The sequence below is a fragment of the Ascaphus truei genome, chromosome 17 (assembly GCF_040206685.1).
Source record: "Ascaphus truei isolate aAscTru1 chromosome 17, aAscTru1.hap1, whole genome shotgun sequence".
Lineage (NCBI taxonomy): Eukaryota > Metazoa > Chordata > Amphibia > Anura > Ascaphidae > Ascaphus > Ascaphus truei.
In genome coordinates, this window is record NC_134499.1 from 11,575,219 (window position 1) to 11,601,391 (window position 26,173).

General features: G+C 52.7%; 1 protein-coding gene across 2 annotated transcripts in view; it reads left to right on the top strand.

Moving 5' to 3' along the window:
* The first annotated feature begins 5,830 nt into the window (after positions 1-5,830).
* The window catches only part of LOC142467940 (suppressor of cytokine signaling 1-like), a 42,036-nt gene continuing 21,693 nt past the window's right edge, over positions 5,831-26,173 (top strand). For both annotated transcript variants that reach the window (XR_012788523.1, XM_075573945.1), the window contains exon 1: positions 5,831-6,529. The gene's annotated coding sequence lies outside the window, so the exon portion shown is untranslated. The remainder of the gene's footprint in view (positions 6,530-26,173) is intronic.

The following is a 26,173-nucleotide window of genomic DNA, read 5'->3' on the forward strand; positions in this document are numbered from 1 at the left end:
GTTACCAAATTACCAGTTTTCAGATAACTGTTTATTCAGCACTGCATATAAGATTAACCCCTTAAGTCCCAGTGGGTGGGTTATGCAGACACTGACCCAGCAACAATACATTTTACACAGGGGAATAAGCATTTTCATGTTATAACAAGGGTTAAATCACATTTCTGGACCTCAGCCCAGTTAACCCCTTGTCTCCCTGCCGAGGTTAGAGGGGGGCCCTTGGGGAGTAACCCCGTTAATCCCGGCCCAAACCCTCACTATCGTCACACTCACCCCTCCTTTTCCCTTCCCCCCTCCTTTTCCCTTCTCCCCCCTCCTTTTCCCTTCTCCCCCGTTTTCCCTTCTCCCCCTCCTCCCCCCTCCCCCCTCCTTTTCTCTTCTCCCCCTCCTCCCCCCTCCTTTTCCCTTCTCCCCCTCCTCCCCCCTCCTTTTCCCTTCTCCCCCCTCCTTTTCCCTTCTCCTCCCCCCTCCTTTCGCTTCTCCTCCCCCTCCTTTTCCCTTCTCCTCCCCTCCTTTTCCCTTCTCCCCCCCCCCCCCCTTTTCCCTTCTCCCCCCCTTTCCCTCCTCCTCCCCCCCTCCTTTTCCCTTCTCACCCTCCTCCCCCCTTCTTTCCCTTCTCCCCCTCCTCCCCCCTCCTTTTCCTTTCGCCCCCTCCTTTTCCCTTCTCCTCCCCCCTCCATTTCCCTTCTCCTCCCCCCCCTCCTTTTCCCTTCCTCCCCCCCTCCTTTTCCCTCTCCTCCCCCTCCTTTCCCTTCTCCTCCCCCTCCTTTTCCCTTCTCCCCCCTCCTTTTCCCTTCTCCTCCCCCCTCCTTTTCCCTTCTCCCCCCCCCCTTTCCCCCCTTTTCCCTTCCCCCCCATTTCCCTCTCCCCCCCTTTCCTTCCCCCCTCCTTTCCCTTCCCCCCTCCTTTCATTCCCCCCTCCTTTCCCTCCCCCCTTTCCCCCCTCCTTTTCCCTTCCCCCCCTTCCCCCTCCTTTCCCTTCCCCCCCTTTCCCTTCTCCCCCCCTCCTCTTCCTCCTCCCCCCCTCCTTCCTTCTCCCTCTCCCTCCTCCCCCCCCTCCTCCAATCCTCTCCCCCCTCCTCCCCCCTGTCCCCCCCTCCCCCTTCCCCCCTTCTCCCATTCCTCCCCCCCCTCCCCCCCTCTACCCATCCTCTCCCCCCCCTCTCCCCCCTCTCCTCCCCCCCCTCTTCTCCCCCTCCCTCCCCTCCCCCTCTCCCCCCCACCCTCCCCCTCTCCCCACCCTCTCCCCACCTCTTCCCCCTCTCCCCCCCTCCTCTCCCCCCCTCCTCTCCCCCTCCCCCTCCCTCCCCCCCTCCCTCCCCCTCTCCCCCCTCCCTCCCCCCTCTTCCCTCTCCCCCCTCTCCTCTCCCCCTCTCCTCTCTCCCCCTCCCCCCCCTCCATCCCCCCTCTCTCCCCCTCCCCCACCCCCTCCCCCCCCTCTCCCCCACCCCCCTCTCTCTCCCTCCCCCCTCCTTCCCCCTCTCCCCCTCCCCCTTCCCCCCTCCCCCTTCCCCCCTCTCCCTTCCTCTCCCCCTCTCCCCCCTCTCCTCCCCCCTCCCCCCTCCTCCCCCCCACACCCACCCTCCCCTCCCCCTCTCCTCCCTTCCCCCCCCCTCCCTCCCCCTCTCCCCCTCCTCTCCCCACCTCTTCCCTCTCCCCCCCTCTCCTCCCCCCCTCCTCTCCCCCCTCTCCCCCCTCCTCTCCCCCCTCTCCTCACCCCCTCCTCTCCCCCCTCTCCCTCCCCCCTCCCCCTCCTCCTCTCCCCCCACCTCTCCCCCTCCTCTCCCCCCCTCTCCCCTCCCCCCCCTCTCCCCCTCCTCCCCCCCTCTCCCTCCCCCCCCTCCTCCTCTCCCCCCCTCCTCTCCCCCCTCCTCTCCCCCCCCTCCTCCCCCCTCCTCCTCTCCCCCCACCTCCACACACCCCCCACCTCCCCACTCCCCCCTCCTCACCCCCCCCTCCTCCCCCCCCCCACCACCTCCCACCCCCCCCACCTCCCCCCCCCCCCACCTCCACACCCCCCCCCTCACCCCCCTCCCACTCTCCCCCCACCTCCTCTCCCCCCTCCTCCACTCACCCCCCCTCCTCCCCCCCCCCCCTCCTCACCCCCCCCCTCCTCCCCACCTCCTCCTCCCCCCCCTCCTCCTCCCCCCCCCCCTCCTCCCCCCCCCACTCCCCCCCCCACCTCCTCTCCCCCCCCCCACCTCCCCCCCCCTCCACCTCTCCCCCCCCCTCCACCTCCCCCCCCTCCTCCTCTCCCCCCCCCCTCCTCCCTCCCCCCCACCACCACACCCCCCCCCCTCCACTCCCCCCACCCCACCACCACACCCCCCCCACCTCCACTCCCCTCCCCCCCTCCACCCCCCCACCACACCCCCCCACCACCACACCCCCCCACCACCACTCCACACCCCCCCCCCACCACCACCCCCCCCCACCCACCCCCCACCACCCCCCCCACCTCCACCTCCCCCCCTCCACTCCCCCCCCCCCCACCCCCCCCCCCTCCTCCTCACCCCCCCCCACTCCTCCTCCCCCCACTCCTCCTCCCCCCCACCACCTCCCCCCCCTCACACCCCCCCTCCACCACACCCCCCCCTCCTCCTCCCCCCCTCCACCTCCACTCCCCCCACCCCCTCCCCCCCCTCCACCCCCACCTCCACCCCCCCCACCTCCCCCCTCCACCTCACCACTCCCCCCCCTCCTCTCCACACCCCCCCTCCTCCTCCTCACCCCCCACCTCCTCCTCTCCCCCCTCCCCCACCCCCCACCACTCCCCCCCACTCCACCCCACACCTCCACACCCCCCCTCCACCTCCCCCCCACAACTCCCCCCCCTCCACACCCCCCCCCTCCTCCCACACCCCCCACCACCTCCCCCCCCCCACCTCCTCCCCCCCACCTCCTCACCCCCCCCTCCACACTCTCCCCCCCCTCCCCCCCCTCCACCTCACCCCCCCCCTCCACCCCCCCCCCCCCACCACCCCCCCCCCACCCCACCCCCCCCCTCCTCCCCCCCACCTCCACTCCCCCCCCTCCTCTCCCCCCCCACCTCCCCCCCCTCCTCTCCCCCCCCCCCTCCCCCCCTCCACCTCACCCCCCCCCCTCCTCTCCCTCCTCCTCTCCCCCCCCACCACCCCCCCCCCTCCACCACACCCCTCCTCTCCCCCCTCCTCCTCTCCCCCCCCCCTCCACCTCTCCCCCCCCTCCTCCTCTCCCCCTCCCTCCTCTCCCCCCCCCTCCACCCCCCCCTCCTCCTCTCCCCCCCCCTCCTCCTCTCCCTCCACCACTCCCTCCTCCTCTCCCCCCCTCCTCCCTCCCTCCTCCTCTCCCCCCCTCCACCTCTCCCCCCCCCCTCCTCTCCCCCCCCTCCTCCTCTCCCCCTCCCCACCTCTCCCCCCCTCCTCCTCCTCTCCCCCCATCTCCTCTCCCCCCCCTCCTCCACTCCCTCCTCCTCACCCCCCCTCCTCCTCACCCCCCCTCCTCCTCCTCTCCCCCCCCCCTCCTCTCCCCCCCCCTCCTCCTCTCCCCCCTCCTCCTCCTCTCCCCCCCTCCTCCTCCTCTCCCCCCTCCTCCTCTCCCCCCCCTCCTCACCCCCCCTCCTCCTCTCCCCCCCCCTCCTCCTCTCCCCCCCTCCTCCTCCCCCCACCTCCTCCTCTCCCCCCCCACCTCCTCCTCCCCCCCACCTCCCTCCCCCCCCCCTCCCCACCCCTCCTCCTCTCCCCCCCTCCTCCACTCCCTCCTCCTCTCCCCCCCTCCTCCTCTCCCCCCCCCTCCTCCTCTCCCCCCCTCCTCATCTCCCCCCCCTCATCTCCCCCCCCTCCCCACCTCCTCCCCCCCCCTCCTCCTCTCCCCCCCCTCCTCCTCCCCCCCCTCCTCCTCTCCCCCCCTCCTCCTCTCCTCCTTCTCTCCCCCCCCCTCCTCCTCTCCCCCCCCTCCTCTCCCCCCCTCTCCCCCCCTCCTCCTCCTCTCCTCTCTCCCCCCCTCCCCCCCCTCCTCTCCCCCCTCCTCCTCCTCTCCTCTCCCCCCCCCTCCCCCCTCCTCCTCTCCTCTCCCCCCCTCCTCCTCTCCTCTCCTCTCCCCCCTCCTCCTCTCCTCTCCCCCCTCCTCCTCTCCTCTCCCCCCCCTCCTCCTCTCCTCTCCCCCCCCCTCCTCCTCTCCCCCCCTCCTCCTCTCCTCTCCCTCCTCCTCTCCTCTCCCCCCCCTCCTCCTCTCCTCTCCCCTCCTCCTCTCCTCTCCCCCCCCCTCCTCCTCTCCTCCCCCCCCCCTCCTCCTCTCCTCCCCCTCCTCCTCTCCCCCCTCCTCTCCCCCCTCCTCCTCTCCCCCCCTCCTCCTCTCCTCTCCCCCCCCTCCTCCTCTCCTCTCCCCCCCTCCTCCTCTCCTCTCCCCCCCCTCCTCCTCTCCTCTCCCCCCCCCTCCTCCTCTCCTCTCCCCCCCCCTCCTCCTCTCCTCTCCCCCCCCTCCTCCTCTGCTCTTCCCCCCTCCTCCTCTCCTCTCCCCCCCTTCCTCCTCTCCCCCCCTTCCTCCTCTCCCCTCTCCCTCCTCTCCCCCCCTTCCTCCTCTCCCCCCCTTCCTCCTCTTCCCCCTCCTCCTCTCCTCTCCTCTCCCCCCTCCTCCTCTCCCCCCCTCCTCCTCTCCTCTCCCCCCCTCCTCCTCTCCTCTCCCCCCCCTCTCCTCTAACCCCCCCTCCTCCTCTCCTCTCCCCCCCTCTCCTCCTCTCCTCTCCCCCCCTCCTCCTCTCCCCCCTCCTCCTCTCCTCTCCCCCCCCTCCTCCTCTCCTCTCCCCCCCCCTCCTCCTCTCCTCTCCCCCCCCCCTCCTCCTCTCCTCTCCCCCCCCTCCTCCTCTCCCCCCCCTCCTCCTCTCCTCTCCCCCCCCTCCTCCTCTCCCCTCCCCTCCTCCTCTCCCCCCCCTCCTCCTCTCCTCTCCCCCCCCTCCTCCTCTCCTCTCCCCCCCTCCTCCTCTCCTCTCCCCCCCCCTCCTCCTCTCCTCTCCCCCCCCTCCTCCTCTCCTCCCCCCCCCCTCCTCCTCTCCCCCCTCCTCCCCCTCCCCCCCTCCTCCTCTCCTCCCCCTCCCCCCCCTCCTCCTCTCCTCCCCCCCCTCCTCCTCTCCTCCCCCCCCCCTCCTCCTCTCCTCCCCCCCCCCTCCTCCTCTCCTCCCCCCCCCTCCTCCTCTCCTCCCCCCCCCTCCTCCTCTCCTCCCCCCCCCCCCTCCTCCTCTCCTCCCCCCCCCCTCCTCCTCTCCTCCCCCCCCCCTCCTCCTCTCCTCCCCCCCCCCCTCCTCCTCTCCTCCCCCCCCCTCCCCTCCTCCTCTCCTCCCCCCCCTCCCCTCCTCCTCTCCTCCCCCCCCTCCTCCTCTCCTCCCCCCCCTCCTCCTCTCCTCCCCCCCCCTCCTCCTCTCCTCCCCCCCCCTCCTCCTCTCCTCCCCCCCCTCCTCCTCTCCCCCCCTCCTCCTCTCCTCTCCCCCCCCTCCTCCTCTCCTCTCCCCCCTCCTCCTCTCCTCTCCCCCCCTTCCTCCTCTCCCCCCCTTCCTCCTCTCCCCCCCTTCCTCCTCTCCCCCCCTTCCTCCTCTCCCCTCTCCCTCCTCTCCCCCCCTTCCTCGTCTCCCCCCTTCCTCCTCTCCCTCTCCCCCTCTCTTTCAGTCCCTTCTCTCCCGTCAATCAGAGCCAAAAAAAGTGGGCGTGACCCCAACCACGGAGAGGCCAACCCTCTACAACCAATCATCTCCCGTCCACTGCGGCCGCTAGCCTATCCGGCACCGTGCCGAGTCTCTGTGGGCGTGGCCTTCACCCTGCTTGCTCAGAGCATCTATTCTGTAACCAAGATTTGGGGGCTCCCCCCCCTCCTCACCTCCAATAACTCAGACACGTCCCTGTGCTGAGCATGCAGGAGGGTCCCGGGACAGCAGGGGGGGATCTGCTGCTGGGCTGTGCATGGGGGGACCTTCTGCAGACACCTCCCCCCTGCAGCTTGTCAAGGGGATCCAGGGATCCAAACTTTTCCCCTGCCTGCAGATCACATGCAAACTGCAGCCCTTCTCTCCCTGGCCAGTGCCTGCTGGGGCAATGAAGGAGCCCTTTCATTGCACATCTCACACACAGATTTAAATAGGGGATGATGATCTGTTATGCATTCGTTTCCCAATCAAGATCCCCCAGTGGGACCAGCTTTGTAAGATCCACAGGTCACCTTTTTTTTCCTGTTTTTTTTTTTTAAAGGATTAAGTGGATCCACCTATTGAAGTTCCTAGGATCACCTTTTGTCACACCTGTGTGACCTGCAGATCTAATTTCAAGAGTCAAACAGATCAACTGGCGGATCACTGCACATCACCTTTTTGTAAGGTCCTCAAAATCACCCTATCTGGTCATCTGTGTGGGATCCAACAGACCACCCTTGTAGGATCATCTGGTCACTTTTTGTGGGATCCAACAGACCACCCTTGTAGTATCACCTGGTCATTTTTTTTGTGGGATCCAACAGATGTGGGATCAGCACTGCATCTTCTGCAGGACCCTTTGTTTGAAGTAGATGGGTGAGTCTTTTTTTTTGTTGTAATCCCTGTGTGTGTTGTGCTGTGGGATTGGGAGGGGGAAGAGGCTGGTTTAAATTAACTCTCTAGGAATGTGGAAAAAAAAATCTGTGCATTGTTTGGACTTCCCAGAACGTTTAACTTCCCTGCACCCAGCGTGCTGGCTGTGCCTGCAGCAGAGGCAGCTGGATGGGAGTCCCACATCTGGGAAAAGGAGAGCCTGTCCCAACTCACATCTGTAGTTTGTGTATGCAGATATTTAGGTTCAATACCCCCCCTCTCACTCCCCCACAAAATTATATCTATATATATATATATATATATATATATATATATATATATATATATATATATATATATATATATATATATATATATAATCAAAAAATAAATAGATGATACCGTTCTGTGGCTAACGAAATGCTTTTATTTATTTTTATTTATATATAATATATACACACACACACACATTTTTTTTTTAATCTAAAAAAAAAAATAATATACACACACACCACCTCCACCCAAGAGTGTCCAAATACAGAACAGTCCGGTTCAATACTGGACACATAACGGACCGTGATTGGCACGTCTTTAAAAATGAGTGCTATCAGACCCTGATATCAACAAATTTATCATTTTGTTCAAAATATTTCATTTTTCAAAGGTTTGTACAACATTTATGCTCCAATAACAGAAAGGGAGAGGAGTTTTTCTTTGAAATAAACCCAATTATTCAAGAAAAATTGAATTGTACATTTATGAATAAATAAATTTTAAAAAAAGGTACTCCAGTTTAGGTAAATAAAAAGTGGGGCTATTCCGTGTCTCTTAATATCTACACGGGATATAAAAATATTAAAGAATGTGTTGTGATCTTGACTGCTCCAGAGATTTAGCAAAGAGTGAGATCACTGAGATTTGGGATTACCACAAAGAAAATATGAAATTTTCATGTAAAAAGACCTATTTATCCGTGAGACGCTGAAAACCAGTGAGCGTTCTAATCAGTGAGAGTTGGCATATCTGCTACCCCATTAATTTCAACATTCAGTTTTTGTATATTATATATTTTTTACGGAAAATATATATATTTTTCAGAAATTATTTATTTACTTCAGGGTCTTACAGATATGTATTCATTTAAAGATGCAGTCCCCCCTCCCAAAAAAACGGCCTATCCTGAAAGTGGGTTCCTCTTTAGGACTAAAGTGAACCAAGGACTGTGACATGTTTAATATGCCGCATGGAGCTGATTGACTCCTTATTTTAAAGGCGGAGGATAAATTAGAGACTTGTTCAACCTTGTTTAAAAGACAGTGGGGTACTCACTGCTCACCAAACCTGTACCCTAACCCTAATATGCATTTTTTTTGTACTCATTTTTTGTACTCATTTTCAACAGCATTTACAACATTGAAAACATGATATAAACATGATATAAACCCGTGGCGGAAACCTTGGGATGACTAGAATGGGGGTCGGGAGCGTTCAGATGAGTGGGGATAGTTGGTTAAGACCTGGGATGGCTGTGTAGGAAAACCATGGTCCCCAAACCTTCTGAAATGTTGTTAGAGAATAATGGTCACGGATCAGACGTTTTTCCATGTCACAGAGATACCAGACTTTTTTTGGGAAGTGACGGAAGTTCTTTCTGCTTCCAGAGGGCTGCTATCTCCATTCTCGTGGCAATGGCTATATTTGTGATAAGTTTATTTTTGGCTCTGGACATGTCTGAGAGGGATCTATTTAATAGAAATAACCAGGGATCTAGTGGGACTGTGATTTGTAAAATTCTTTGGAGCCAGTCTTTAATCTTTGTCCAGAGATCTTTTATTTTTGGCCAGGACCACCACATATGTAGAAATGAGCCATTTCCACTGTAGTCCCTGGGGCAAGTAGGGGGGTAGCCAGGGACAAACATGGAGATCCCCATGGGTGTTAGGTACCATCTCATGAGAACTTTATAGGAATTCTCTTTTATTGTGGAGCAGATGGAGCATTTCGAAAGAGCCTCCTATATCTCCTCCCAGTCCTCTGCATCCAGGTCCGACTCCCACTGGGCCATATATTTAAGTTTCCCATTGTTGTTAACTGGGAGATCTAGTAGGTGAGTGTATAGTTTGAGACCAATTTTTTTGGCCTGAGTGCCCCAGCATGGGGATTCAAAATTTGTGAGGGGAGGAGATCGGGATCTACTGTATTCCCTAACTGTTCGGGATTCCCCTTTCTAGATGTAATTTTTCTGTCATGGATCAAGAACCACAACTCTGTTTCACCCCCCCCCCCTTTCCTTTGCAGCTTCTGCTTGTCACGTTCTCATTCCAGCTGCATGTATTTCGCTCAGTACACACACAGTGCCTGTGTGTTAGATACAGTGTTGCGATCCCTGTCCCTGCATTAAGGCTGTGAGTTGCTACAGCAACCTCAGCCTTTCTATCAGAATGGGCTAGTCTGCCTTCTCCCCCTCTGCCTTGCTGACAGATGGTCTGTCCCCAGGCAATCTTGCTACCCAGAATACACTGGCACTTCCTTTTCCACCTTCTACACTGGCTGAGTGAATACCTTCTGTAATTGCTCTACTGGCAGGGCCTCATCCTTTTCACCTGCCCTTACTACCAAGCACCCACAGAGAGACATTATTCCATCGCAAACATCTCATCCACAAGTGCCTGTCTCTATTGCCGCTTTCCCTAAATAAAGTGAAGAAATATACATGACTTGTTGTGTTTTGGAAAGAGGGCTGAGTTGAAGTTAGCTGGGTTCATTCATACCTCCAGACATGACCCTGGATCCAGAATATTTTCAAAGAGAATCGGTTTATCAATGAGAATGTCATGGATTCTTCTGGGAAGAAGCTATATCTGAGAGACCCAGGAGACACTCGAGGCTGCCCCATAGTGGACTCATAATAGATTTTGGTGAGGTTAGGTTGTATCTCAGGTGGACCTCCGCCCAGAACCCAAGAGAGTGGGAAATCTTGGGTAGGATAACTTTGGTTTGAGAGCGGGTTACAGAAGGTAACCATATTAGCTTATTTAATTCTATTGGGTGCACCAGCTCTGCCTCAAGATCCACCCATCTCCTAACGCCCCGAGGGGAATGCCAGAGGATCATCTGCGCTAATTGGGCTGCTCTATAGTATGATTGGAGGCAGGGGAGCAGCAGGTCGCCCGCCTGAGTGGGGATGGTCGGGATACATTTACTAATCCTAGGCCTCTTCTTATTCCATATAGATTTGATAATGTGAAATTGAAGGTCATTCAAATCCTTCAGTCTTAAAGGGATTGGGAGGGTTTGGAAGAGATATAGCAACCTAGGGAGCAAGTTAATTTTTATTGATTGGGGAGGGGTTAGCCGCCCTCTAGCACATCATTGCACATCTGCTGCAAGTAAGGGGCCAGGATACCCGCAATTTTCTTATAATAAAAGTTGGGGAACCCATCGGGGCCGGGAGCCTTGGAGGCTTTGAGATTCTTAATAACCTGTAACTCTTCCTCCTAAGGAAATCTTGTGGTTTAATACTATAATGCCTTGCGAGGGGATACCTGGCAGGTGCGACCTTTTTCAAAAAGGACGCAAGTTTGTGAAGTGAAATTCTTTGCTGGCACCTAGTAAATTTTCATAGGACAAAACTCTTTCATGGAGACGGAAATGTGTGACGGAAGTGACGGCGCCGCCTGCGCAGAAAGTACCAACTACCTCTGCATTCACTTTGACTGCTGATGAGACCGAGGGAAGTTATCCCCTCAAGAGTTAAAGGAAAGATTAAGGCTTTTTAGATTGACACTGACTAAAAGTAAATGCACCTATTATGTCATTAAATGCGTTCAGGCGGTCACAGGTCTCCATAGGACGTAGCAATCAATATAAAGCATTTCCGTGCATTTGTTATTTGTGAAGAAATAGCCTCGTTGTGAATGCAGAGGAACCTCCAAAGCTCGTGCAAGAAACAAACACAGCTAAATTAGGCTACGCTTATAGTGCCGGCGACGTCAGGCTACGGTTGCTAGAAAATCAAATAGAGATGACTTCCAGCGATCGCGACCAATCCGTCGCTCCGTCTCGTCGCGCTTACTATAAGCGCACGCGACGGCGGCAATGCATTTGTTTTGCCACGTCGCCGGCCCTATAAGCGCAGCCTTAGGCTGCTTCCATAGAGGGGGGAGCAGTGCTGAACCGCGCTGACGCTGGGAGCCAGCGGGCACGATCAGGAGGCGGGGGGAGGCTGGGCCAATAGCCCACGACGCACCGACGTCACGGCGCCGTGACGTTGACGCTGCTCCGCGCTGATTGGATGTTTTCAGCTGACAGCGCGCTGAAAAACAGCTTAGCTGCCGGCTGAAAAATCCAACTCCTCAGCACGCCTGCGGACGCTCGCGTGAGCCCCCTCTCAAGACATCCTCATTGAGGATGCCGGGGCTCAGCGCGGAGCGTCCGCACGGCTCAGCGCTGCCTGTCCTTCTATGGACGCAGCCTTACATGGTGACATTAGCAATGCAATCTTACACTAATATGCCAACCTAACTCTCACCCTAATATGCAATCTTACCCTAATATGCCAACCTAACTCTCACCCTAATATGCAATCTTACACTAATATGCCAACCTAACTCTCACCCTAATATGCAATCTTACCCTAATATGCCAACCTAACTCTCACCCTAATATGCAATCTTACACTAATATGCCAACCTAACTCTCACCCTAATATGCAATCTTACACTAATATGCCAACCTAACTCTCACCCTAATATGCAATCTTACCCTAATATGCCAACCTAACTCTCACCCTAATATGCAATCTTACACTAATATGCCAACCTAACTCTCACCCTAATATGCAATCTTACCCTAATATGCCAACCTAACTCTCACCCTAATATGCAATCTTACCCTAATATGCCAACCTAACTCTCACCCTAATATGCAATCTTACACTAATATGCCAACCTAACTCTCACCCTAATATGCAATCTTACCCTAATATGCCAACCTAACTCTCACCCTAATATGCAATCTTACACTAATATGCCAACCTAACTCTCACCCTAATATGCAATCTTACCCTAATATGCCAACCTAACTCTCACCCTAATATGCCAACCTAACTCTCACCCTAATATGCAATCTTACACTAATATGCCAACCTAACTCTCACCCTAATATGCAATCTTACCCTAATATGCCAACCTAACTCTCACCCTAATATGCAATCTTACCCTAATATGCCAACCTAACTCTCACCCTAATATGCAATTTTACCCTAATATGCCAACCTAACTCTCACCCTAATATGCAATTTTACCCTAATATGCCAACCTAACTCTCACCCTAATATGCAATCTTACCCTAATATGCCAACCTAACTCTCACCCTAATATGCCAACCTAACTCTCACCCTAATATGCAATTTTACCCTAATATGCCAACCTAACTCTCACCCTAATATGCAATTTTACCCTAATATGCCAACCTAACTCTCACCCTAATATGCAATCTTACCCTAATATGCCAACCTAACTCTCACCCTAATATGCAATTTTACACTAATATGCCAGCCTAACTCTTACCCTAATATGCCAGCCTAACTCTTACCCTAATATGCCAGCATAACTCGCCCTAATATGCAATATTACCCTAATATGCAATTTTACACTAATATGCCAGCCTAACTCACTCTAATACGCAATTTTACACTAATATGCAAGCCTAAATCTCACCCTAATATGCAATATTACCCTAATATGCCAGCCTAACTCACCCTAATATGCAATTTTACACTAATATGCCAGCCTAACTCTTACCCTAATATGCAATATTACCCTAATATGCCAGCCTAACCCTTACCCTAATATGCAATATTACCCTAATATGCCAGCCTAACCCTTAACCTAATATGCAATATTACCCTAATATGCCAGCCTAACCCTTACCCTAATATACCACCCTAAATCTCACCCTAATATGCAATATTACCCATATATGCCAGCCTAACTCACCCTCATATGCAATTTTACACTAATATGCCAGCCTAACTCTTACCCTAATATGCCAGCCTAACCCTTACCCTAATATACCACCCTAAATCTCACCCTAATATGCAATATTACCCATATATGCCAGCCTAACTCACCCTAATATGCAATTTTACACTAATATGCCAGCCTAACTCTTACCCTAATATGCCAGCCTAACTCACCCTAACATGCAATCTTACCCTAATATGCCAGCCTAACTCACCCTAATATGCAATTTTACACTAATATGCCAGCCTAACTCTTACCCTAATATGCCAGCCTAACTCTTACCCTAATATGCCAGCCTAACTCACCCTAATATGCAATTTTACACTAATATACCAGCCTAACTCTTACCCTAATATGCCAGCATAACTCGCCCTAATATGCAATATTACCCTAATATGCAATTTTACACTAATATGGCAGCCCAACTGTCACCCTAATATGCAATGTTACCCTAATATGCCAGCCTAACTCACTCTAATATGCAATTTTACACTAATATGCCAGCCTAAATCTCACCCTAATATGCAATATTACCCTAATATGCCAGCCTAACTCACCCTAATATGCAATTTTACACTAATATGCCACCCTAAATCTCACCCTAATATGCAATATTACCCTAATATGCCAGCCTAACTCACCCTAATATGCAATTTTACACTAATATGCCAGCCTAACCCTTAACCTAATATGCAATATTACCCTAATATGCAAGCCTAAATCTTACCCTAATATGCAATATTACCCTAATATGCCAGCCTAACCCTTACCCTAATATGCCACCCTAACTCTCACCCTAATATGCCAGCCTAACCCTTACCCTAATATGCCACCCTAACTCTCACCCTAATATGCAATCTTACCCTAATATGCCAGCCTAACTCTCACCCTAATATGCAATCTTTCCCTAATATGCCAACCTAACTCTCACCCTAATATGCAATCTTACCCTAATATGCCAACCCAACTCTCACCCTAATATGCAATCTTACCCTAATATGCCAACCTAACTCTCACCCTAATATGCAATCTTACCCTAATATGCCAACCTAACTCTCACCCTAATATGCAATCTTACCCTAATATGCCAACCTAACTCTCACCCTAATATGCAATCTTACCCTAATATGCCAACCTAACTCTCACCCTAATATGCAATCTTTCCCTAATATGCAATCTTTCCCTAATATGCAATCTTTCCCTAATATGCCAGCCTAACTATTGGAAGGTACCATCTATCTTTGTTTTTCCCATTGCTTTGCTTTAATTATTTAACCAAACAGTTACACATTAGGTATCTCATAGGCTTGTGCGCATGTTACAGTGATAGATATTTTCCACCGGGCACAGATGAGTAACTTCATTACGTTACAAATCGTTACATTTAAAGCTGCAGTCCCACTGCTAATTATTGTATTTTTTAGCTTTATTGTTACTCGATGTGCCCCTCTGTGCTCCTGCCACGTCCGGTGCCCCCGGGGCCGCCGACAGATTTCCTGGGGCCCCGGACCGGAGTTTTGACCAGGTCCCCCCCTTTGTCTGGGTCTTGTGAGCCTCCCCCTTTCATGCCTTTTTGCATGCCACCTACTCTATTCTCCCCCCCCCCCACCCCCCCATATATTTATATTACCCTCTCACACTCCTTCCCCCTCCTCTCCTGGCCTCACACACAGTTTCCTCCCCCCTCACAATTCTCCAACCACAATTCAACCACCCAAAATTCAATACCCCCCCTTTCACACAAACAATGCAATACCCCTCCTTCACACAATGCAATACCCCCTTCCCACAATGCAATACCCCTCCTTCACACAATGCAATACCCCTCCTTCCCACAATGCAATACCCCTCCTTCACACAATGCAATACCCCTCCTTCCCACAATGCAATACCCCTCCTTCACACAATGCAATACCCCTCCTTCCCACAATGCAATACCCCTCCTTCCCACAATGCAATACCCCCTTCCCACAATGCAATACCCCTCCTTCACACAATGCAATACCCCTCCTTCACACAATGCAATACCCCCTTCACACAATGCAATACCCCCTTCCCACAATGCAATACCCCCTTCCCACAATGCAATACCCCCTTCCCACAATGCAATACCCCCTTCCCACAATGCAATACCCCTCCATCACACAATGCAATACCCCCCTTCCCACAATGCAATACCCCCCTTCCCACAATGCAATACCGTCCCCCAGCCGGACGCAGGGCTCACTTGGAAGTTGAGGGAGTCCCAGCGCGGACGGGAGAGATAGGTAGGCCCGCAGCAGCTGGGGTGAACTGTGGTGGTTCCGACAACTGGACACAGCCTCTGGCCGGGCCGGGCCCCCCACCGCCACCAGGCCCGGGACACTTGTCCTTGCTCTCCCCCCCGGTCGGCGGCCCTCGGTGTCCCCACACCATCCCCCCTGGTTTCTCCGCACCGGGCAGAATATGTGCTCGCCGGACACAACATGGCAGTGGGGCAGGGCTCGGAGTGACCATGCAAACACCGGTAAGAACCCGTTGGCCGCCTGCTGTAAGACCTCGGGCCTTGTTCCATCCGTGGCTTCCTCTCATATACAGCGGAGACCAGCTCCAGTCTTCAAGCGCCACCACCAGGTCAGGCTTTAAGGATATCCCTGCTTCAGCACAGGCGGCTCAATCCACGACTGAGATACCGGTTACAGTAGCGTCAGTACTTCCTGGTATTTAAATCCACGCGGGCCAATAGGAGGCCGCGGCGGATGGCGTCAAGGTTTAATGTTGCCGCATGTGATGCGGGAGATCTAAAGCGCCATTTTGTGTCCCCTGAAGGGGACAGGAACGCGGTACGTTTAGCGGTAAGTATATCGGGGAACTGCATTTACCGCGGCTCAGCTCTGGGGCGGGGGGGAGGGGGGGCGCTGCTTTTTGGTTGGGAAATGTATTACTCCAAATTAATCTCTCACATTTCCACCTGACGTTAACCAGGGGCGGCAACACCAGCCCTCACGGGTCACCAGCAAGTCCGTATTCGGGATATCCCTGCTTCTGCACAGGTGGCGCAGTCTTCGAGCCACCTGTGCTGAAGCAGGGATACCTTTAAAGCGTGACCCTTGAGGCGGGAGTTGCCTGCCCCTGTGTTGGGACAGGTTGGGGGTACGATTCCCTCTCCCCTTCGGATGGTAATAAATAGGATTTTTATTTAAGCTTAAATGGAGTGTTTTGTTTTAGATTCTCCCCAGCTCTGCGGTGCCGGGGGATCCGGCAATATGATACCGCTATGTGGTGCCGGGGGGTCCGGCGGTGCGATACCGCTCTGCGGTGTCGGGGGGTCCGGCGGTAGGATACCGCTTTGGGGTGCCGCGCAGTCTGGTGGTACGCTACCGCTCTGCGGTGCCGGGGGGCCCAGTGGTACGATAGCGCTCTGCGGTGCCGGCGGTTTTATACCGCTCTGCGGGGCTGGCGGTACAATACCGCTCTGTGACCCCTGGGATTCGCCGGCCCTTGGGATTCGTCCGGCCCCTGGGATTTGCCTGGCCCTGGGATTTGCCGGCCCCTGGGATTTGCCTGGCCCTGGGATTTGCCGGCCCCTGGGATTTGCCGGCCCCTGGGATTTGCCTGGCCCTGGGATTTGCCGGCCCCTGGGATTTGCCTGGCCCTGGGATTTGCCGGCCCCTGGGATTTGCCTGGCCCTGGGATTTGCCGGCCCCTGGGATTTGCCTGGCCCTGGGATTTGCCGGCCCCTGGGATTTGACTGGCCCTGGGATTTGCCGGCCCCTGGGATTTGCCGGCCCCTGGGATTTGCCGGCCCCTGGGATTTGCCGGCCCCTGGGATTCGGCCGTTCTCTGGGATTCGGCCGTTCTCTGGGATTCGGCCGTTCTCTGGGATTCGGCCGTTCTCTGGGATTCGGCCGTTCTCTGGGATTCGGCCGTTCCCTGGGATTTGCCGGCCCCTGGGATTCGCCCGTTCTCTGGGATTCGGCCGTTCCCTGGGATTTGCCGGCCCCTGGGATTCGCCCGTTCTCTGGGATTCGGACGTTCCCTGGGATTCGCCCGGCCCCTGATGAAGGTCCCGTTATAAACCGTTGGTTTATTCTGTGTTAATACACAATATTTTATTACACGTACCTGCTGTGTATCTACATACGTGACTATCTACGTACGTGGCTATGTATCTACATACGTGACTATCTACGTACGCGGCTATGTATCTACATACGTCACTACGTACGTGGCTATGTATCTACGTACGTGACTACGTACGTGGCTATGTATCTACGTACGTGACTATGTACGTACGTGGCTATGTATCTACGTGACTATCTATGTACGTGGCTATGTATCTACATTTGTGACTATGTATCTACATACGTGACTGTACGTGGCTATGTACCTACATACGTGACTATCTATGTACGTGGCTATGTATCTACATACGTAGCTATGTATCTATCTACATACGTGGCTATGTATCTACATACGTGACTATCTACGTACATGGCTATGTATCTACATACGTGACTATCTACGTACGTGGCTATGTATCTACATACATGACTATCTACGTACGTGGCTATGTATCTACATACATGACTATCTACGTACGTGGCTATGTATCTACGTACATGACTACGTACATGGCTATGTATCTACGTACGTGGCTATGTATCTACGTACGTGACTATCTACGTACATGGCTATGTATCTATGTACGTGGCTATGTATCTACGTGACTATCTATGTACGTGGCTATGTATCTACATTTGTGACTATGTATCTACATACGTGACAGTACGTGGCTATGTATCTACATACGTGGCTATATATCTACGTACGTGACAATCTATGTACGTGGCTATGTATCTACATACGTGACTATGTACGTGGCATTGTATCTACGTACGTGGCTATGTATCTACATACGTGACTATGTACGTGGCTATGTAACTACATACGTGGCTATGTATCTACATATGTGACTATCTACGTATGTAGCTATTTATCTACTTATGTGGCTATGTACGTACGCGGCTATGTATCTACATACGTGATTATCTACGTACATGGCTATGTATCTACATACGTGACTATCTACGTACGTGGCTATGTATCTACGTACGTGACTATCTACGTACGTGGCTATGTATCTACGTACGTGACTATCTACGTACGTGGCTATGTATCTACGTACGTGGCTATGTATCTACGTACGTGGCTATGTATCTACGTACGTGACTATCTACGTACGTGGCTATGTATCTATGGACGTGGCTATGTATCTACGTGACTATCTATGTACGTGGCTATGTATCTACATACGTGACTATGTACCTACATACGTGACAATCTATGTACGTGGCTATGTATCTACATACGTGACTATGTATCTACATACGTGGCTATGTATCTACATACGTGACTATCTACGTATGTAGCTATTTATCTACTTACGTGGCTGTGTACGTACGTGGCTATCTACGTACGTGACTATCTACGTACATAGCCATGTACGTCTATGTTATGTAGATAGGTGATAGATCTGTAGATAGATGGCTATCTATGTACACGGCTATCTACTGCTATTTACCTATATAGAGATAATATATGTAACTACGTACACCGCTAGCGATCCTGTACACGTGGCGGTGATGCTGAAGTGCGTTCGTGGTGATCGGCGCACTGAAACACCGATTGAATGTGAGTTCCAGACGTTTGCACCCGACCGGCACTGTACAAAGCGATCTACCGCCAGTCGCGTGTGTGAAAGGATGAGGCTACAACACACAATACATATGTTTCTTAGGGATAGTTTGAGACAGTTCGGGGTTAAGTGCACATGCAGTGCATGGCAGGCTCCCTGGCAGTGACGGGGTTAATGCCGGCCCGCGTGTCCGCGTTGGCACAGGAAGAGAAATGCCCACTCCTGGATTTCTAAGAAATCTCATTAGGACTCTCAGCCTGTCTCTAACCTCACCGCATGCAGCCACGCCGGCCGGAAAACAGCACACTAATACAGTCACACTTATATAGGTGTGTGTGTGTGTGTGTGTGTATGTGTATGTGTGTGTGTGTGTGTGTGTGTGTGTGTCTACACACACACATATGTTACAAAAAAACGTGAGTTACATCTGTTTTTTTCTGCTTTTCTAACCTCTGTTTTAGCCACAGGATCCTGTGTAAATCAGTATCGCTGACCCGAGCAAGAGAGGATCACGCTCGAAAGCTTGTCCTATGATATCAATTGTTAGTCCTCTCCGTGGCCCCCTCCTCTCCGTGGCCCCCTCCTCTCTGTTTTTAAGCTCACCCACTCCTTCCTATCCCACCCCAGTCATTGAGAGATTCCGTCTCCCCAGGAGATATGTGGTGATGACCTTTACTACACAATAAGCGTGGGGTGTGTGTGTGTGTGTGTATACACGTATGTATATACACATATGTATGTATACGTTTCTTGCAGATGTTTTCACTGAATTGTTTAGGGGCACGTCTGTTTTTTGTCTTTAAACCAGTTTTAAAAGCGCTGTACCTCACACATAGCGTGTCTACATTTTAACCCCATACGCACCACATACATGCACCCCGTGTTATTGACTATATCAGCAGTGCTCAAGCCCCCTCCCCCATCAGGTCAGCTTTTCAGGATATCCCAGCTTCAGCACAGGTGGCTCAGTCAAAGGCTGAGCCTCTGAGCCACCTTTGCTGAAGCAGGGATATCCTGGAAACCAGATCTGTTGTGGGGGCGGGGGGGGGGGGGTTCTTGAGGACTGGGGTTGAGCCCCCCTGGACTATATCATCGTCTTGTTTCCTCTCTTCCCCGGGTAGTGGTGGACATACAAAGGACACAGTATAACAGTATAACACGGGTACTGTAGCAGGCGGCTGGAAGAAGGGTTTACCTTTGCAGGCTTAACATGTTTTGGCCAAAATATTCAACTAAATGACAAATACTTTGGAGAAGAAAAAATATATAGAATTTAACCAAATCATGTCATATTGGAGGTGCACGGGGGCACTTTTACTGACATGGCGTCTCCCGGCGGCACCGCCATACCGATCCTTCTCTTGCTCGTATTCATGTAATCTAATGGTTCATGTGGCATTCTCAGAAACCTTCTCCACAGTATCTACTCCTTCTCCAGCCGCGTCCGAGATTTCCGTTGGAATTCCACCTTCCCCGGGAGCCTTCCCATCCTTCGTGGAGTTTATCGCCTTTGCCAGTTCTTCCTTCCAGAAGGCAATAAAATCCACGAAGAATGGGAAGGCTCCCGGGGAAGGTGGAATTACATTGGTGGCTTCTCCTCACCTGTCCTCGGCCGGCTCACGCCCCGTGTTATCTGTGTCCTGGTACCATTTCATGGAGAAATCCTCCACTCTCCTTATGATAAGTGCACAGCCTTTTTTTTATTTGCTTCTTCCCAATTAGAAGTCTTTTTTCTTTTTCTTCCTCATGTTCTTTTTCTTCCTCTTCCTCTTTTTCTTCCTCTTCCTCTTTTTCTTCCTCCTCTTCTTTTTCTTCCTCTTCCTCTTTTTCTTCCTCTTCCTCTTTTTCTTCCTCCTCTTCTTTTTCTTCCTCTTCCTCTTTTTCTTCCTCTTCCTCTTTTTCTTCCTCCTCCTTCTTTTGTTACGTTCGATTCTATCTTCTTATACCTTCAGTTATACACCTGGGAACAGCCTTTGCACAGCTCTGCATGTTCAGTCCTCGTTGCTGCCTCTTCGGATGACTTCATTTCTTGTTCTTTCCTCAGTAGCAGCTTTGTCTCACCTGATATTTTCTTAGGCCGAGCTCACACCACACGCTTGCTTGCGAGAGTGCGAGCGCTTGCCGTGCGGCTGTAGTCCAAGTGTTCTGTGCACTCTCCTGGAAAGCAAAGTTAAGGCGATTGGGGGGGTGGCGTGGCGGTGGGTGTGCGGCTGACACGTCACGCGGCTGCTTCGCCATCATTTGCTGAACCGTGGCCGCTGCGCCAAAAGACAAAACAACTTGTCTTTTGAAAACGCCCCCCGCGTCATCTCACTACTTCGCCTGCAGGCGCGCACCCAGTAGGAGAACTCGTATGCCAAACAGCGAGAGTATGTGTGTCGCGCGCGCACGCAGCAATCTCTCGCAGTATCCTTATCCTTTTTATTGTTGGCGGTTCCGGTTTCTTCTCGCGCTTTCAACTACAATCTTCATATGTTCTTCATAATTATTTGTTATTCCGCGCGAGCTGACGCAATTTCTCAGCTCCGGGTGGAAATTATCATTCCTGAGGTTCTTTGATTTTGTTTTTGTCTTCTTTTTAATCATTATTCTTTTCATTTTCACATTCAGACGACGTTTGCAACAATTGGTGATCACGCATTGTGCAACACGATGAAGGACGGTGCCATCTTCAATCTTCGTTTCTTGTTATCTAGGACAGGGGGGCACAAACTGGGGGGCGGGTGCGTGAGATTTTCTGAGGAGGTGCAGTGCTTACAGAGGCCCCTTGCTCTTCCCCAAAAGCATTTAAATAAAATGCTGGGGGACCGTGCGAGGCCTCTGTAAGTTCCCTTTACCTTGTCTCCGGCTTCAGACAACGCGGCATCAAATGACCCAGCAGTGTCATTTGATGCCGGAGACAAAGTAAGGGGGGTGGGGGTGTGTGAGCAGGCAGGGGGGCGCAGAGGGAGAAGTTTGTGCACCCCTTTTCTAGGACATAGTCAATTTTATTCTTTATTCCATTGGGTTCACTCCATGTCAATTTCTTTTTTTTAATTTTTTTTATTTGGAGTCTTCTTGAAGAATGAATTCATGATGTAGTTCTACCAACCGGTCTCGCTTCGTTCCTGGTACCGTAACCATACTTGCCAACTGTTTCTTCGACTTTCTGCTGGGCACCAATCTTTGCATTGAAATCTCCCATAATAATCTTGAGGTGACCATTTCTCAGTTGTGCTGGTTGATTTCATGGTAGACGTCTCCACTTCATTGTCCGTGTGACTTCATGTTGAGGCAGACACTTGGACTAACCAAAGCCTGTATCTCTTTATCACCTGAATGACGCCTCTGGCTGCTCTTTCTGATGAGCTTTCATACTCCGCTGTGTTGTTTCTCCATCTCTTGGTAATGATGAAGCCTTCTCCACTGACTCTTCCATGTTCTCTACCTCAGTAATACAATAGGTGTCCACTTAGATTGTAAGCTCTTCAGAGCAGGGTCTCTTCTTCCTAAATGTTACTTTTATGTCGGAAGCACTTCTTCCCATTATCTGTTATTTGTATTATTTGTTATTTATATGATTATGTGACGTGTATTACTGCTGTGACGCGCTATGTAAACTAATGGCGCTATATAAATAAAGACATACATACCTGTACATACTTTTGAGCTCAATGAGGCCTTCATCTTTTATTCTTACTTCATGAAGGCCAACACAGTTCCATTTAATCTTTTCAAGTTCCCCTTCCAGTTCTTGCAGGGCGGCTTCACTGGAGAGTCCGGCAGGTGGAGGTAGGCAGATTGAGGTTTGAATCACAGCTTTTGTTTAACTTTCGGTGGATTCTTAGCACCCTCTGCCTTCATGTCTCCTTCCTGAACACTGCCAAGTCCAGGGACAACTCCCAGACTCTCCCTCCCCCTCTTTCTTCTCTCTCTCCCCCTCTTTCTTCTCTCTCTCCCCCTCTTTCTTCTCTCTCTCCCCCTCTTTCTTCTCTCTCTCCCCCTCTTTCTTCTCTCTCTCCCCCTCTTTCTTCTCTCTCCCCCTCTTTCTTCTCTCTCCCCCTCTTTCTTCTCTCTCTCCCCCTCTTTCTTCTCTCTCTCCCCCTCTTTCTTCTCTCTCTCCCCCCCTCTTTCTTCTTTCTCCCCCCCTTTCTTCTCTTTCTTCTCTCCCCCCCTCTCTCCCCCCCTCTCTCCCTCCCTCTCTCCCCCCCTCCCCCCTCTCCCCCTTCTCTCACCCTTCTCCTCTCTCTTTCTCACCCTTCTCTCTCTCTCTCTCACCCTTCTCTCTCTCTCTCACCCTTCTCTCTCTCTCACGCTTCTCTCTCTCTCACGCTTCTCTCTCTCTCTCTCTCTCTCTCTCACACCCTTCTCTCTCTCTCACACCCTTCTCTCTCTCTCTCTCTCACCCTTCTCTCTCTCACTCACCCTTCTCTCTCTCACCCTTCTCTTCTCTCTCTCTCACCCTTCTTTTCTCTCTCTCTCACCCTTCTCTTCTCTCTCTCTCACCCTTCTCTTCTCTCTCTCACACCCTTCTCTTCTCTCTCTCTCACCCTTCTCTTCTCTCTCTCTCACCCTTCTCTTCTCTCTCTCTCTCCCTCTCTCTCTCTCTCACCCTTCTCTTCTCTCTCTCTCTAACCCTTCTCCTCTCTCTCTCTCTAACCCTTCTCCTCTCTCTCTCTCTAACCCTTCTCCTCTCTCTCTCTCTCTCTCTCTCTCTCTCTCTCTCTTTCACCCTTCTCCTCTCTCACCTTTCTCCTCTCTCTCTCTCTCTCTCTCTCTCACCCTTCTCCTCTCTCTCTCTCACACACTTCTCTCTCTCTCTCTCTCTCACCCTTCTCTTCTCTCTCTCTCTCTCTCACACTTCTCTTCTCTCTCTCTCACCCTTCTCTTCTCTCTCTCTCTCACCCTTCTCTTCTCTCTCGCCATTCTCTTCTCTTCTCTCTTGCCCTTCTCTTCTCTCTCTCTCTCTCTCTCGTCCTTCTCTTCTCTCTCTCTCGCCCTTCTCTTCTCTCTCTCTCTCACCCTTGTCTTCTGTATCTCTCTCTCTCTCTCTCTCTCTCACCCTTCTCCTCTCTCTCTCTCACCCTTCTCTTCTCTCTCTCTCACCCTTCTCTTCTCTCTCTCTCTCTCTCTCTCACCATTCTCTTCTCTCTCTTTCTCACCCTTCTCTTCTCTCTCTCACCCTTCTATTCTCTCTCACCCTTCTCTCTCTCTCACCCTTCTCTCTTCTCTCTCTCTCTCTCTCTCTCTCTCTCTCACCCTTCTTCTCTCTCTCTCTCTCTCTCACCCTTCTCTTCTCTCTCTCTCTCTCTCACCCTTCTCTTCTCTCTCGCCATTCTCTTCTCTTCTCTCTTGCCCTTCTCTTCTCTCTCTCTCTCGCCCTTCTCTTCTCTCTCTCTCGCCCTTCTCTTCTCTCTCTCTCTCACCCTTGTCTTCTGTATCTCTCTCTCACCCTTCTCTTCTCTCTCTCTCACCCTTCTCTTCTCTATCTCTCTCACCATTCTCTTCTCTCTCTCTCTCACCCTTCTCTTCTCTCTCTCTCTCACCCTTCTCTTCTCTCTCTCACCCTTCTCTCTCTCTCACCCTTCTCTCTTCTCTCTCTCTCTCTCTCTCTCTCTCTCACCCTTCTTCTCTCTCTCTCTCTCTCACACACCCTTCTCTCTCTCTCTCACCCTTCTCTTCTCTCTCTCTCACCCTTCTCTCTCTCTCTTCCCCCTCTTCTCTCTCTCCCCCTCTTCTCTCTCTCTGTCTCTCTCACCCTTCTCTTCTCTCTCTCTCACCCTTCTCTCTCTCTCACCTTCTCTCTCTCTCTCTCTCTCTCTCACCCTTCTTCTCTCTCTCTCTCTCTCTCACACACACACACCCTTCTCTCTCTCTCACCCTTCTCTTCTCTCTCTCACCCTTCTCTCTCTCTCTTCCCCCTCTTCTCTCTCCCCCTCTTCTCTCTCTCTGTCTCTCTCACCCTTCTCTCTCTCTCTCACCCTTCTCTCTCTCTCTCACACTTCTCCTCTCTCTCTCACCCTTCTCCTCTCTCTCTCACCCTTCTCTTCTCTCTCTCTCACCCTTCTCTTCTCTCTCTCCACCTCTCTCTCTCTCTCTCTCTCACACCCTTCTCTTCTCTCTCTCTCACTCTTCTCTTCTCTCTCTCTCACCCTTCTCTCTCTCTCTTCCCCCTCTTCTCTCTCTCCCCCTCTTCTCTCTCTCTCCCTTCTCTTCTCTCTCTCACCCTTCTCTCTCTCTCACCCTTCTCTCTTCTCTCTCTCTCTCTCACCCTTCTTCTCTCTCTCTTTCTCTCTCACACACACACCCTTCTCTCTCTCTCACCCTTCTCTTCTCTCTCTCACCCTTCTCTTCTCTCTCTCACCCTTCTCTCTCTCTCTTCCCCCTCTTCTCTCTCTCCCCCTCTTCTCTCTCTCTGTCTCTCTCACCCTTCTCTCTCTCTCTCACCCTTCTCTCTCTCTCTCACACTTCCTCTCTCTCTCACCCTTCTCCTCTCTCTCTCACCCTTCTCTTCTCTCTCTCTCACCCTTCTCTTCTCTCTCTCTCTCTCTCTCTCTCTCTCGCCCTTCTCTTCTCTCTCTCTCGCCCTTCTCTTCTCTCTCTCTCTCACCCTTGTCTTCTGTATCTCTCTCTCACCCTTCTCCTCTCTCTCTCTCACTCTCACCCTTCCTTCTCTCTCTCTCACCCTTCTCTCTCTATCTCTCTCACCATTCTCTCTCTCTCTCTCTCTCTCACCCTTCTCTCTCTCTCTCACCCTTCTCTCTCTCTCACCCTTCTCTCTTCTCTCTCTCTCTCTCTCACCTTCTTCTCTCTCTCTCTCTCACACACCCTTCTCTCTCTCTCTCACCCTTCTCTTCTCTCTCTCTCACCCTTCTCTCTCTCTCTTCCCCCTCTTCTCTCTCTCCCCCTCTTCTCTCTCTCTGTCTCTCTCACCCTTCTCTTCTCTCTCTCTCACCCCTTCTCTCTCTCTCACCCTTCTCTCTCTCTCTCTCTCTCACCCTTCTTCTCTCTCTCTCTCTCACACACACACACCCTTCTCTCTCTCTCACCCTTCTCTTCTCTCTCTCACCCTTCTCTCTCTCTCTTCCCCCTCTTCTCTCTCCCCCTCTTCTCTCTCTCTGTCTCTCTCACCCTTCTCTCTCCTCTCACCCTTCTCTCTCTCTCTCACACTTCTCCTCTCTCTCTCACCCTTCTCCTCTCTCTCTCACCCTTCTCTTCTCTCTCTCTCACCCTTCTCTTCTCTCTCTCCACCTCTCTCTCTCTCTCTCTCACACCCTTCTCTTCTCTCTCTCTCACTCTTCTCTTCTCTCTCTCTCACCCTTCTCTCTCTCTCTTCCCCCTCTTCTCTCTCTCCCCCTCTTCTCTCTCTCCCTTCTCTTCTCTCTCTCACCCTTCTCTTCTCTCTCTCACCCTTCTCTCTCTCACCCTTCTCTCTCTCTCTCTCTCTCTCACCCTTCTTCTCTCTCTCTTTCTCTCTCACACACACACCCTTCTCTCTCTCTCACCCTTCTCTTCTCTCTCTCACCCTTCTCTCTCTCTCTTCCCCCTCTTCTCTCTCTCCCCCTCTTCTCTCTCTCTGTCTCTCTCACCCCTTCTCTCTCTCTCACCCTTCTCTCTCTCTCTCACACTTCTCCTCTCTCTCTCACCCTTCTCCTCTCTCTCTCACCCTTCTCTTCTCTCTCTCTCACCCTTCTCTCTTCTCTCTCTCTCTCTCTCTCTCTCTCTCTCTCTCTCTCTCTCTCTCTCTCTCTCTCTCACACACCCTTCTCTTCTCTCTCTCTCACTCTTCTCTCTCTCTCACCCTTCTGTTCTCTCTCTCTCACCCTTCTCTCTCTCTCTCTCTCTCTCTCACCCTTCTCTTCTCTCTCACTCTTCTCTCTCTCTCTCACCCTCTCTCACCCTTCTCTTCTCTCACCCTTCTCTGCTCTCTGTCTCACCCTACTCTGCTCTCTCTCTCTCACCCTT